The sequence below is a fragment of the Mugil cephalus genome, chromosome 7 (genome assembly GCF_022458985.1).
Source record: "Mugil cephalus isolate CIBA_MC_2020 chromosome 7, CIBA_Mcephalus_1.1, whole genome shotgun sequence".
Taxonomy (NCBI): domain Eukaryota; kingdom Metazoa; phylum Chordata; class Actinopteri; order Mugiliformes; family Mugilidae; genus Mugil; species Mugil cephalus.
The window spans coordinates 26687834-26702477 of NC_061776.1; the positions used below are offsets into that span (position 1 = coordinate 26687834).

The following is a 14644-nucleotide window of genomic DNA, read 5'->3' on the forward strand; positions in this document are numbered from 1 at the left end:
CATTTCTTGAATTTTTGTGATAGCAGCTAGGAGTAGATAACAGACATACATCATCTCAGCTCAGTATTCATCAGCAAAGAGAATGGTAGGCTGAATCAACAATGAAGAAAAAGAGATGATCAACTTCTTCCAGCAGGCTTGTTGTAACCTGGCAACCGACTGAAAACCTAAACTAACTTCGTAATATGCTTTGACTGTCAAATATAGACCAAATTACCCAGGAGAAGTTGAAGACTGAATTCTAGAAATGTTCTGAGTTTTGGTGTCATAATAGGACATATTTTTGTAGATGATTTGTCAGAGACACTTGAGCACAATCTAAGACTTTCAGAGATCAACCGCTGTCTTTACGATGTCCCTGCTGTCTGGGAGACAAATGGCACCACCGCCTAGGAGTGACAACGCTAATGTATAGGGGGTTGATTAGTAACATTGATAGTTTGATGGTCTTATTGTAATCTGTCACACTTCATTAAACCATATGTGTATCCTGCATGATAATTAATGTGCCCCTCCAGAAAGGCAAGCTTTTTGGTTAAGTTCTCTCTGCCTGCTCTAACTGGTCTGTAGTCTGCAGTGATAGCAATAAACATAGTAAGGTTGAGTCGTTACAAAGGAGCGGTGAAAAAAGTTTCACACTCCAGGAGTGTAGGCAACAAATCCAGGCAGCAGTGCGACAGGGCCTTGACAGCATTGCAGCAACTCTAGTGCTGCAGTACACTTCATATATTTCAGTATTCAATATTTCAAATATTACTTGTGCTACATAAATACAATTGAATGGAATGATATTTGCTAAAGCTATCGAAAAGTTCACAGTAATAGAGGCTTCAGGTCAGTGTCCAGCTTGACTAGACACCAGCAGCTACACTGGACAGAAGCTGTGGCCACGAATGTAGCCTTCACTCAGTGAGTACTTTCAGTTCCTGTTGTCAGACTCTAGCGTCTGTACAGCAGAATGAAAGTGGCTGAGAGTCAACACTGAGAGAAAAAGCCTTACTACTATACAATACACTAAGCACAGGTTATAGGAATATGCGTACATGAGACGGCTGTGAACACTGGGGGAACAGCTTCAGTGATCCATCCACATGTCAGACATAAAACTACAGTTTGTAAAACAATATGTGTAACAAACTAATTTCTAAGCTGAGGAGGCGTCTGTGTATCAGACCTGCTGAGAAGTGCTGTGACAGGACCTGGGACAAAGGATTTACTACACCCCTACAGGTAAATTAGAGTATAGCTTTCAGGTTCTCAGCCTGTCTTTAATCTACTTTCATAAGACTGCTGGGGAGGCTTCACTCCGTTGGAGTATTACACTATGCCTCGGTGTTTAGAAATGCTCCAATCCTGTGCGCAGAGTACACTCTCTATTTTATCTATTTTTTTTTCTCTATTTTTTAACAGACAGAAGAAGATATGTTGCAGCGATTTATTTGATCTGCACAACACACCTGTCATACTAAGATGACAACAGGTCACTCTAAGATGAGAAATAAGACAAGATGGGGGAAAACTAAAATCAAAAGGCTAAAATGTACATTCCAGCTTACAATGTATGTAACACAAAAACACCAAATACATATCCATATTTGATTATGCTGGTGGTTACAGGACTGACAGACCTAAAGATCACTTCATGGTTTGTAAACAATGTAATATATTTTAAGGGGCAGGGCTTAACTGGAAGCAAAGGATCTCAAACACTATAGATTGTAAATGGCGGTAAGCATATTTCAATGGACTGTTTTGGCAAGAATGGACAAGAAAAACGCATATTTTAGACAGTATACTAATTCACTCACTCCCCGATACTGTGAGTGTTATTTTAAAAAGTTGACTCTGACTGATGGGATTATCTTTACTGACCCCTACACTCTCATTGGATGGACAATTTGACCAAAGGAAGACACAGAGGGGATGAAGTTGGTCTGTCTTTATCAAGTGAAGCATCCCCAAAAAATATTACAAGAAGTAAGTGGAACCACTGTGGAGGGAAACGTAGCAAATGTAACTTCTGCTTGGACACAGCTGAAACAAGCAACTGACATTCCGTTAGCTCGTAGTGAGCATTAGCATTAACGTGTAACCTTAAATAACCCTTAACGTAATTCCAGTCACAATTTATTCAAACCTATAACAATCTGCGTATTAGGGGTGTAACGATTCATCCACTACATCGATGAAGAATTTATTTTACTACGATCCGACTACATCGATCTGTGCTTGGCAAGTTGGCCTTCCGGACGACATACATCGATCTAATATCGATTTAAAAGGTCGATTACAGGTCTGGCTGATCAATTAGTGGATCGAGACACTTGAGGAAGTTTAAAAAGTGACTATAACCAGTAGATTAAGAACCCCAAAGAGTAGATACTGAGCAAGATAGAAGATGAATGTAGAGGAAACACTGAGTAGGTATTTATTTCAGTCACACTGGTTTAATTTTTGGCTAAAAAGTTACTGAATCGATTTCAAGTCACTGAATCGGTTTGGATCATATCGTTCTCAATGAAATAAAATCGTCCTTGAATTGTATCGGCAACCATGAATTGTGAATCAAATCGAATCGTTAAAGCGAATCGTTACAACCCTACCGTGTAACATTCGTTCTTTCTCTTTTGTTTTTCGTTTTTTAATCTAATATGAAAAAAAGGCCTGTTTTTGAGCATTGAGATTTGAGATTGAGCATGTATTATATTCAGCAATCAGAGAACTATTGGAACCAACATAAATGTAAACATACAGTTTATTTTATTTATTTTTGACGAAACAACTGAATAATCAGAAGAAAAAAAAACATTTGGTAACAGGAATGAAAATCAGTACCAGGAATGAGTATGTGAGTGCGTGTGATCTGTATATTGTGTCAACCCCATTGTACTACAGAGCTACATGAAGAACATCATATTAAAATACATTGTTGCTATTGGTAAGATTGAAAGACAGAACATGGACATAGCCTCTACAAAATTATTAAAATCCACATATCAACATTTAATTAACTGTTCGAGGTAGTATAATGGGAGTAAATCTCATTTTTCATTAAGGTTTAATATTTTGCATAATTAGGGGCGTTCCTGCTCTGAGTGACCAGCGGTAGCCTGAGCTAACTGGTAGGGGAGTATTAAGGGGTGCAAATGTGTTGTTATACAATCGTTAATGGAAGCACATAGGTGAATTAGTCCTACTTATGTTCAGGAAATTGCACTGACTGGGGAATGCATGTGTGACTGTGTTTATATAACCTACAGTTTGTATAGCAATATCACACACTTTTTCAATGATGATGGTAGTGTTCTGCGGTGGCATCGGCCACTGTGCAGGACACCGTGACTGATGAAAATATCACCTTTTGAAAGACCTTTTATTTTCATGCTAAGTGTGTGTGTGTGTGCATGTTATAGATTGCTTTAGCTTCCATGAGTCCATAGAGACTGTGCATGTTGTAATGTATGAACTCCTTCTGTTGAGCCATGGCACACAGAGTTTTAGATCTCAGCAAACCCTCACGTACGCCTGAAAAGAAAAACAAAAGACAGCTTTACACTTTGAGACTCCTATGTTTTGTATTTGTGTGTTTATGTGAAATGTGTTGCCTCTCACCAGGCGAGTAAGGAGAATTTTTAGGAGGGCTTGATGGACAGCCATTGGTCGATCCATCCAAGAAGTTTGATGGCTCATTCATGTCCTAAACCAAAGGGGACGACATCAGAGAGAATATACAGTAGTTCCTTTAAGTCGAGGTCACAGCTTCCCTTTTGTGCAACACTGTCTTCTATCCATAACTTACAATCCATAACCCATCAAACGCCACATGGAACTTCTGCAAGTTGTCGTACCACCATTCAGGTGTCACTTCATCGGAGAAATCAGGATATTCTGTCAGACCTGGCCACACCTAAAAGAGAAAAAAGAAAAACAAATGTTAATCATCCCACAGATACTTGACCACTGCGCTTCTCCTGACCATAGAGACTGATTGGTCTGTCGTCTCGTACGTCAGCCTGCTACAGGGTTGCTCTGCTCAACACCATCCCACTCTTACCCAGTGAATGAGATGATGAACCTCATATAGCGTGATGACCACGGTATGACAACAGACACAAACAAAGACACTCTAAGTCTCCTTGAGAGCGTCCCCACCTGTGGGGTCTCCTGGTGCAGGATGCGATCACAGGCTCGCTGTTCAAAAGCACAGGCCAGGCACAGAACTGTCAGAGACGGTGGAGTCTCTGCAACAGAGACTCAGCGGAGTCTCTGCCTGCACCCATCGGGTCTCTGTGCTGGTGTACAGCTGATCTGTGACCCGGACCCCCCTCCATACAGTCATTGGGGGGTCCTCATGCAGACTGTCAGAGGACCTGTATTTATAACCTCGGTTCCTCCGTGGCCATACGTCATGATCGCTTCATGATGACGTCATCAAAGAGCAAGCCCTGTTCGTTTCCATAGTAATTGTCAACTATAGAGAGCATGCATTGTCATCACTGCCGCCTTGGGCCACGTCCTCCTGAGTGTAACAGTGCAGCCAGACCTGAACAATTGAACTCGGCAATGATCCAAACGAACTAGCTGGATTTGGAAAAGTGGATTAACCTCAGTATCAAACTCAGTTAGTTTTGGTTCATTTCAGTTATGATAAATGTAGCTAAATAAAAGACGCTAAGACGCTAAGAGCAGTAACTTTAGTTACTGAGTTACTGAGAAGTAACGTTAGCCATATAATACTGTAGTGTCCGACTGGACGTTAAAAGCATGACGAGGAGTAATCGCAAACAGTCAGTTTATTGTTTTACTGTTATTTAATGTAGGATATGAAGCACTGTCGGCTGTAAATACGAAAAAACAACAGCATCGTCAAACCTATCTGACAGTCCCCCAGAACGTAACTTAAGAAGTAACTTCATCAACAAAATACAGCAAAAATTAATATTACCTGACACTAAATGTGAACCACAACACCAGGTTTCTGTCCCTGGATTCCAGTTGTTTCTTCGTAATGCAGCGATCCATTTACTTCTCTTTTCTTTGGCAGTCGGAGATATCTGCAAAAAATATATATTTGGATATCTGTCACTAACGTGACTAATCTCCATGCTCAACTGTCACTGTTTTTTCCACCCAGTGGCCGTAACCATGGAGACTTCGCTTGAGGTGACGTCACGTGCATACCCTCTATTTTCTTTGAAAGGCGTTTTATAGATAGATAGATAGATAGATAGATAGATAGATAGATAGATAGATAGATAGATAGATAGATAGTCGGGACAAATGGCCTGAGCTAGCCCGGTAGCACAGATTTGGGTAGGCGGGTTTCAACGTTCAGGCTGCTTTAGCCCCGCCCCAACACGACCCACATATCCATATTTGGAGTACCCGAGTGTGGGCGGATTAAAGCTCATCCAACATGGCGACCGCAGGCTCTGCCCACTTCGGGTTTAATTTTCGAGGAACAGGAATGCTACCTCGACTGGTTTTTCGCTCTGATGTTGATGTACCTGCCTGTTACATTCTGATTTTAGCACTCGGCCTGACAAACTGTCAGCTCAAAACAAGTGTTTGAAAAGATCATAGATATTTTGAACACATTTACTCATTCAAAATGAGTACTGGTCAATCTCAGGCTACTTTATTTAATTTATTGCAACTTTCGAAAGTTTATTATCATTGAATTTTTTTCTCTGCTGTTACCAAAACTCAAATGCCATTTTAACACCATGTTTAAAAGAATATCAACCACATACATGGTTTTCCTTTAGAAAAAGAGTTAATGGAGAGGAAATGGATGGTTACATGATGAAAACACTAATATTTATGACAAAAAAAATTACTGTATTTTGACCAGAGTTGTATTTCTCTAAGAATGCAAATCAAAAAATTTTCCTTTATAGGACATAAAAAACAAATAAATAAATAATTTAATCCAAAGATTGAGCATGTATTATATTCAGCAATCAGACAACTATTGGAACCAACATAAATGTAAACATACAGTTTATTTTATTTATTTTTGACGAAACAACTGAATAATCAGAAGAAAAAAAAACATTTGGTAACAGGAATGAAAATCAGTACCAGGAATGAGTATGTGAGTGCGTGTGATCTGTATATTGTGTCAACCCCATTGTACTACAGAGCTACATGAAGAACATCATATTAAAATACATTGTTGCTATTGGTAAGATTGAAAAACAGAACATGGACATAGCATCTACAAAATTATTAAAATCCACATATCAACATTTAATTAACTGTTCGAGGTAGTATAATGGGAGTAAATCTCATTTTTATTTAAGGTTTAATATTTTGCATAATTAGGGGCGTTCCTGCTCTGAGTGACCAGCGGTAGCCTGAGCTAACTGGTAGGGGAGTATTAAGGGGTGAAAATGTGTTGTTATACAATCGTTAATGGAAGCACATAGGTGAATTAGTCCTACTTATGTTCAGGAAATTGCACTGACTGGGGAATGCATGTGCGACCGTGTTTATATAACCTACAGTTTGTATAGCAATATCACACACTTTTTCAATGATGATGGTAGTGTTCTGCATCTGAGGAGAAGAGACGATTTGGTGGCATCAGCCACTGTGCAGGACACCGTGATTGATGAAAATATCACCTTTTGAATGACCTTTTATTTTCATGCTAAGTGTGTGTGTGTGTGTATGTTATAGATTGCCACCTTGCAGAGGCTTTAGCTTCCATGAGTCCATAGAGACTGTGCATGTTGTAATGTATGAACTCCTTCTGTTGAGCCATGGCACACAGAGTTTTAGATCTCAGCAAACCCTCACGTACGCCTGAAAAGAAAAACAAAAGACAGCTTTACACTTTGAGACTCCTATGTTTTGTATTTGCGTGTTTATGTGAAATGTGTTGCCTCTCACCAGGCGAGTAAGGAGAATTTTTAGGAGGGCTTGATGGACAGCCATTGGTCGATCCATCCAAGAAGTTTGATGGCTCATTCATGTCCTAAACCAAAGAGGACGACATCAGAGAGAATATACAGTAGTTCCTTTAAGTCGAGGTCACAGCTTCCCTTTTGTGCAACACTGTCTTCTATCCATAACTTACAATCCATAACCCATCAAACGCCACATGGAACTTCTGCAAGTTGTCGTACCACCATTCAGGTGTCACTTCATCGGAGAAATCAGGATATTCTGTCAGACCTGGCCACACCTAAAAGAGAAAAAAGAAAAACAAATGTTAATCATCCCACAGATACTTGACCACTGCGCTTCTCCTGACCATAGAGACTGATTGGTCTGTCGTCTCGTACGTCAGCCTGCTACAGGGTTGCTCTGCTCAACACCATCCCACTCTTACCCAGTGAATGAGATGATGAACCTCATATAGCGTGATGACCACGGTATGACAACAGACACAAACAAAGACACTCTAAGTCTCCTTGAGAGCGTCCCCACCTGTGGGGTCTCCTGGTGCAGGATGCGAGAACAGGCTCGCTGTTCAAAAGCACAGGCCAGGCACAGAACTGTCAGAGACGGTGGAGTCTCTGCAACAGAGACTCAGCGGAGTCTCTGCCTGCACCCATCGGGTCTCTGTGCTGGTGTACAGCTGATCTGTGACCCGGACCCCCCTCCATACAGTCATTGGGGGGTCCTCATGCAGACTGTCAGAGGACCTGTATTTATAACCTCGGTTCCTCCGTGGCCATACGTCATGATCGCTTCATGATGACGTCATCAAAGAGCAAGCCCTGTTCGTTTCCATAGTAATTGTCAACTATAGAGAGCATGCATTGTCATCACTGCCGCCTTGGGCCACGTCCTCCTGAGTTTAACAGTACAGCCAGACCTGAACAATTGAACTCGGCAATGATCCGAACGAACCAGCTGGATTTGGACAAATGGCATCAAACCGGGCGCGAGGGCACCGTGTTAGCAGGCTGCTAGTATCTCGGATAGCGATTAGCCTAGCTCGGTAGCCTGAGCTAGCCCTGTAGCACAGTTTGGGTAGGCGGGTTTCAACGTTCAGGCTGCTTTAGCCCCGCCCCAACACGACCCACATATCCATATTTGGAGTACCCGAGTGTGGGCGGATTAAAGCTCATCCAACATGGCGACCGCAGGCTCTGCCCACTTCGGGTTTAATTTTCGAGGAACAGGAATGCTACCTCGACTGGTTTTTCGCTCTGATGTTGATGTACCTGCCTGTTACATTCTGATTTTAGCACTCGGCCTGACAAACTGTCAGCTCAAAACAAGTGTTTGAAAAGATCATAGATATTTTGAACACATTTACTCATTCAAAATGAGTACTGGTCAATCTCAGGCTACTTTATTTAATTTATTGCAACTTTCGAAAGTTTATTATCATTGATTTTTTTTCTCTGCTGTTACCAAAACTCAAATGCCATTTTAACACCATGTTTAAAAGAATATCAACCACATACATGGTTTTCCTTTAGAAAAAGAGTTAATGGAGAGGAAATGGATGGTTACATGATGAAAACACTAATATTTATGACAAAAAAAAATTACTGTATTTTGACCAGAGTTGTATTTCTCTAAGAATGCAAATCAAAAATTTTTCCTTTATAGGACATAAAAAACAAATAAATAAATGATTTAATCCAAAGATTGAGCATGTATTATATTCAGCAATCAGAGAACTATTGGAACCAACATAAATGTAAACATACAGTTTATTTTATTTATTTTTGACGAAACAACTGAATAATCAGAAGAAAAAAAAACATTTGGTAACAGGAATGAAAATCAGTACCAGGAATGAGTATGTGAGTGCGTGTGATCTGTATATTGTGTCAACCCCATTGTACTACAGAGCTACATGAAGAACATCATATTAAAATACATTGTTGCTATTGGTAAGATTGAAAGACAGAACATGGACATAGCCTCTACAAAATTATTAAAATCCACATATCAACATTTAATTAACTGTTCGAGGTAGTATAATGGGAGTAAATCTCATTTTTATTTAAGGTTTAATATTTTGCATAATTAGGGGCGTTCCTGCTCTGAGTGACCAGCGGTAGCCTGAGCTAACTGGTAGGGGAGTATTAAGGGGTGCAAATGTGTTGTTATACAATCGTTAATGGAAGCACATAGGTGAATTAGTCCTACTTATGTTCAGGAAATTGCACTGACTGGGGAATGCATGTGCGACCGTGTTTATATAACCTACAGTTTGTATAGCAATATCACACACTTTTTCAATGATGATGGTAGTGTTCTGCATCTGAGGAGAAGAGACGATTCGGTGGCATCAGCCACTGTGCAGGACACCGTGACTGATGAAAATATCACCTTTTGAATTACCTTTTATCTTCATGCTAAGTGTGTGTGTGTGCATGTTATAGATTGCCACCTTGCAGAGACTTTAGCTTCCATGAGTCCATAGAGACTGTGCATGTTGTAATGTATGAACTCCTTCTGTTGAGCCATGGCACACAGAGTTTTAGATCTCAGCAAACCCTCACGTACGCCTGAAAAGAAAAACAAAAGACAGCTTTACACTTTGAGACTCCTATGTTTTGTATTTGTGTGTTTATGTGAAATGTGTTGCCTCTCACCGGGCGAGTAAGGAGAATTTTTAGGAGGGCTTGATGGACAGCCATTGGTCGATCCATCCAAGAAGTTTGATGGCTCATTCATGTCCTAAACCAAAGGGGACGACATCAGAGAGAATATACAGTAGTTCCTTTAAGTCGAGGTCACAGCTTCCCTTTTGTGCAACACTGTCTTCTATCCATAACTTACAATCCATAACCCATCAAACGCCACATGGAACTTCTGCAAGTTGTCGTACCACCATTCAGGTGTCACTTCATCGGAGAAATCAGGATATTCTGTCAGACCTGGCCACACCTAAAAGAGAAAAAAGAAAAACAAATGTTAATCATCCCACAGATACTTGACCACTGCGCTTCTCCTTACCATAGAGACTGATTGGCCTGTCGTCTCGTACGTCAGCCTGCTACAGGGTTGCTCTGCTCAACACCATCCCACTCTTACCCAGTGAATGAGATGATGAACCTCATATAGCGTGATGACCACGGTATGACAACAGACACAAACAAAGACACTCTAAGTCTCCTTGAGAGCGTCCCCACCTGTGGGGTCTCCTGGTGCAGGATGCGATCACAGGCTCGCTGTTCAAAAGCACAGGCCAGGCACAGAACTGTCAGAGACGGTGGAGTCTCTGCAACAGAGACTCAGCGGAGTCTCTGCCTGCACCCATCGGGTCTCTGTGCTGGTGTACAGCTGATCTGTGACCCGGACCCCCCTCCATACAGTCATTGGGGGGTCCTCATGCAGACTGTCAGAGGACCTGTATTTATAACCTCGGTTCCTCCGTGGCCATACGTCATGATCGCTTCATGATGACGTCATCAAAGAGCAAGCCCTGTTCGTTTCCATAGTAATTGTCAACTATAGAGAGCATGCATTGTCATCACTGCCGCCTTGGGCCACGTCCTCCTGAGTGTAACAGTGCAGCCAGACCTGAACAATTGAACTCGGCAATGATCCAAACGAACTAGCTGGATTTGGAAAAGTGGATTAACCTCAGTATCAAACTCAGTTAGTTTTGGTTCATTTCAGTTATGATAAATGTAGCTAAATAAAAGACGCTAAGACGCTAAGAGCAGTAACTTTAGTTACTGAGTTACTGAGAAGTAACGTTAGCCATATAATACTGTAGTGTCCGACTGGACGTTAAAAACATGACGAGGAGTAATCGCAAACAGTCAGTTTATTGTTTTACTGTTATTTAATGTAGGATATGAAGCACTGTCGGCTGTAAATACGAAAAAACAACAGCATCGTCAAACCTATCTGATAGTCCCCCAGAACGTAACTTAAGAAGTAACTTCATCAACAAAATACAGCAAAAATTAATATTACCTGACACTAAATGTGAACCACAACACCAGGTTTCTGTCCCTGGATTCCAGTTGTTTCTTCGTAATGCAGCGATCCATTTACTTCTCTTTTCTTTGGCAGTCGGAGATATCTGCAAAAATATATATTTGGAAATCTGTCACTAACGTGACTAATCTCCATGCTCAACTGTCACTGTTTTTTCCACCCAGTGGCCGTAACCATGGAGACTTCGCTTGAGGTGACGTCACGTGCATACCCTCTATTTTCTTTGAAAGGCGTTTTATAGATAGATAGATAGATAGATAGATAGATAGATAGATAGATAGTCGGGACAAATGGCCTGAGCTTGCCCGGTAGCACAGATTTGGGTAGGCGGGTTTCAACGTTCAGGCTGCTTTAGCCCCGCCCCAACACGACCCACATATCCATATTTGGAGTACCCGAGTGTGGGCGGATTAAAGCTCATCCAACATGGCGACCGCAGGCTCTGCCCACTTCGGGTTTAATTTTCGAGGAACAGGAATGCTACCTCGACTGGTTTTTCGCTCTGATGTTGATGTACCTGCCTGTTACATTCTGATTTTAGCACTCGGCCTGACAAAGTGTATCGATGTATCAATTATAGAAGTTTCAGCTCAAAACAAGTGTTTGAAAAGATCATAGATATTTTGAACACATTTACTCATTCAAAATGAGTACTGGTCAATCTCAGGCTACTTTATTTAATTTATTGCAACTTTCGAAAGTTTATTATCATTGCATTTTTTTCTGTGCTGTTACCAAAACTCAAATGCCATTTTAACACCATGTTTAAAAGAATATAAACCACATACATTGTTTTCCCTTAAAAAAATAGTTAATGGAGAGGAAATGGTTGGTTACATGATGAAAACACTAAATTTATGACAAAACAAAAAAAAAAAAAAAAAAAAAAAAAATACTATATTTTGACCAGAGTTGTATTTCTCTAAGAATGCAAATCAAAGTTTTTCCTCATAGGACATAAAAAATAAATTATTTAATCCAAAGATTGAGCATGTATTTCATTAAGCAATCAGAGAACTGTTGGAACCAATACAAATGTAAACATACAGTTTATTTTATTTATTTTTGAAGAAACAACTGAATAATCAGAAAAAAAAAACATTTGGTAACAGGAATGAAAATCAGTAATAGTCCATGGGCCAGACCAGATTTTGGTATCAGTCAAAGGGACGAAGGCTACCTATATTTTTTTGATAGATATATGTCTGTAGATATTTTTTTTTGTATGATAGCCTTTCCAGGTGAGTAGCTAAATATTGGTTATCAGCTCAGAGTCCATCTTTACCCAACGCAGATGGTCATGTAATACCTCTTTTTGTATGTTTACAAGGGTGGGTTCAATTCCAGGGTTATTTTTGAGATACAAGGTCAAATTCAAGGTCACTTGAAGGTCAAAGGTCAAATTTGGAATTATACTGTGCTCCAGTTAGAAGTAACCCCAGTCCACCACAACAGAAAGAAGCAGAGCCCAGGTAAATATCACTCCACCACTGCTGTTCTATCAACGATCACAATCAAAAACAAGCAAAGCAAGGTTTGTTTTACTTCTATGATTATTCTATCAACACATCGTTCACTTCAATTATATATAATTTGCTTCAGATGTAGTACTGTGGAGTGTGTAAGACTGTTTTAGTGGCTATCTAGCAAGAACTGAAAACTTACACTAACGTTAGCCTCGCTAGCGTGATTTTAGCTAGAAAATGATGATGTTTGATGCAGCAAAATTTTGCATTCAGGAATCAGAGTATATCCTAAATATATTTGTAATGTACACCAGCGGTCCCCAACCTTTTTTGCGCCATGGACCGGTTTAATGTACGTCAATATTTTCACGGACCGGCCTTTAAGGTGTGGTGGATAGATACAGGGCTTTCCACAAGCGCGGCTGACGGCCATATAGCCCACTGCAAAATTAAGTCCAGCCGGCTACTTTAATGACTATTATTTTTATAGCCTCCAGGCTCTAAATATTAATGTTCAATTTTAATAAAACTTAATGTTTATCGAACGTACTGACAATAATGTAAAACGGAACAGCATTCATTTAAGTTGTGATTCGCGCTGCTTGTACCGATAATCACAAATTACTCTGATCACCGCCAACTTCATTGAACAAGAGAGAGAAACTCATCCGTGTGTGTGTGTGCGTGCGCGCTCAGCGGCGTCAGTAGTGTGTCGGCGTCATTGGTGGGGACAGAGATAATGCTTATTTTTTACCTCTTTCACCACCCCAGGTGGCTCGCCTTTGGTGCGCGCCCCTCCCCCTGCACAGAAGAGTGCAGCCAATTGCAGCTAACAACTGTAGCATATGAAGCTACTTGTCACTTTCACACACATCACGCCACTTTCGCATAAATTCTCTTTGTCTTACTGCCGAAAGACATCCATTCATGTGTTTACTGTCCTTGCATATAACCACCGAATGCCTGGCCACCTGAGGTCAAACCAGAAACAGAGTGTCCAACCATTCCAGCATCGCTCGCTGTGTTCCTGTGCTATCTACTCACAGGCTCTAATGATCCTGTTCATGCAGACCAGAGAGCTAAGCGACTTCTGCAATCATTTGGCCAAGACATAGTATATGCAGTTACATGTGGAAAAATCAAGCCTTCTAAGCACATTGTTCTGCCATCCAGTGTCAAGTCATTAACGGGTAGTGTGGAGTTGATAAACATCCTCAACCGACTTGGGCACAGTGTATCCTATTCCCAGATGGCAGAGATCGACACTGCCTTGTGTTTTCAGAAGCTCTCGTCATCAAGGAGAGATACGGCCTTACCAGGTAACATCCATCCAAGAATATTCACAACTTTAGCCTGGGACAATATTGATCGTCTGGAAGAAACCATCAGTGGTGAGGGAACATCTCATAGAGTCAATGGGATTGCTGTGCAAGCAAAGCGAGTTAACCAAGTTCCTGTCCAACCCATGGCCAGTGTTGCCAAAACAAAGAAACAAAGTATTGATGCACCCCTGCCAATGCTGCCAACTTACAATGCCGGACAATGAGTGGGGCCACCACAAAGCAAAAGTACACATGTTGATACTGCTGCCAATACTCATCTTGCCAGAAACAAGAACTTTGTTTGGATCCTTGGACTGGCTTCAACATCCTGACTTGAGGTGACATAATCGTCATCCCTGACAATGTAGGCTACCTGCCTACCATCAATGCTCCAGCAACACAAATGTCTACGGTCAATGAAGTGCTCAACCAGTCACTGAGCATCATGCAAGATTTAAGCCTGAAAGAGATTGTCTGTGTATGTGACCAAGCCCTGTATGCAAAGGCTGCTGAGATCAGTTTCAGAACATCATTATCAGGCTTGGGGTATTCCACACCATCTGCACACTGATGGCAATATTGGAAAACGTTTCCAAGATTCTTGACTCCGAGACCTCTGCATTGAGTCTGGTGTGGTTGCAGAAGGCTCAGTTTCCGGTGTTATGGGTGGCCGTAAATACAACAGGGGTGTGCGACTACACAAGCTCCTGTATGAGGCTCTCATGCGACTGACATGGAATGGGTTCCTGTCTTGGTTGGAGGCAACTGACATGAATGACCTGGTTCACCTGGAAGAGACACTGAAAACAATTGACTGTCTTGGGAACAACGTCTCCCAAGACACTTTGAAGGAGGTTCTCGACAGCAGCTCTTGCACACGCATCATGGAACTGTTTGAAGTGTACCGCAAGTTCCTCAGAGATGGAAACG

At 41.1% G+C, this 14644-nt stretch overlaps 3 long non-coding RNA genes across 3 annotated transcripts; all 3 read right to left on the minus strand.

Annotated features, from left to right (window-relative positions):
* Window positions 1–3400: 3400 nt before the first annotated feature.
* LOC125011221 lies at window positions 3401–5004 on the minus strand. Its single transcript, XR_007113146.1, has 4 exons — window positions 4946–5004; window positions 3800–3907; window positions 3613–3697; window positions 3401–3525 (listed from the first exon to the last, which is right to left on the minus strand). It is a non-coding gene; the product is annotated as an uncharacterized LOC125011221 (long non-coding RNA).
* A 988-nt stretch (window positions 5005–5992) lies between these two features.
* LOC125011193 lies at window positions 5993–7661 on the minus strand. The gene is made up of 3 exons (XR_007113139.1): window positions 7085–7661; window positions 6898–6982; window positions 5993–6810 (listed from the first exon to the last, which is right to left on the minus strand). It is a non-coding gene; the product is annotated as an uncharacterized LOC125011193 (long non-coding RNA).
* Window positions 7662–8666: 1005 nt separating this feature from the next.
* On the minus strand, window positions 8667–10961 carry LOC125011163. The gene is made up of 4 exons (XR_007113134.1): window positions 10903–10961; window positions 9757–9864; window positions 9570–9654; window positions 8667–9482 (listed from the first exon to the last, which is right to left on the minus strand). It is a non-coding gene; the product is annotated as an uncharacterized LOC125011163 (long non-coding RNA).
* Between the last annotated feature and the right edge of the window lie 3683 nt (window positions 10962–14644).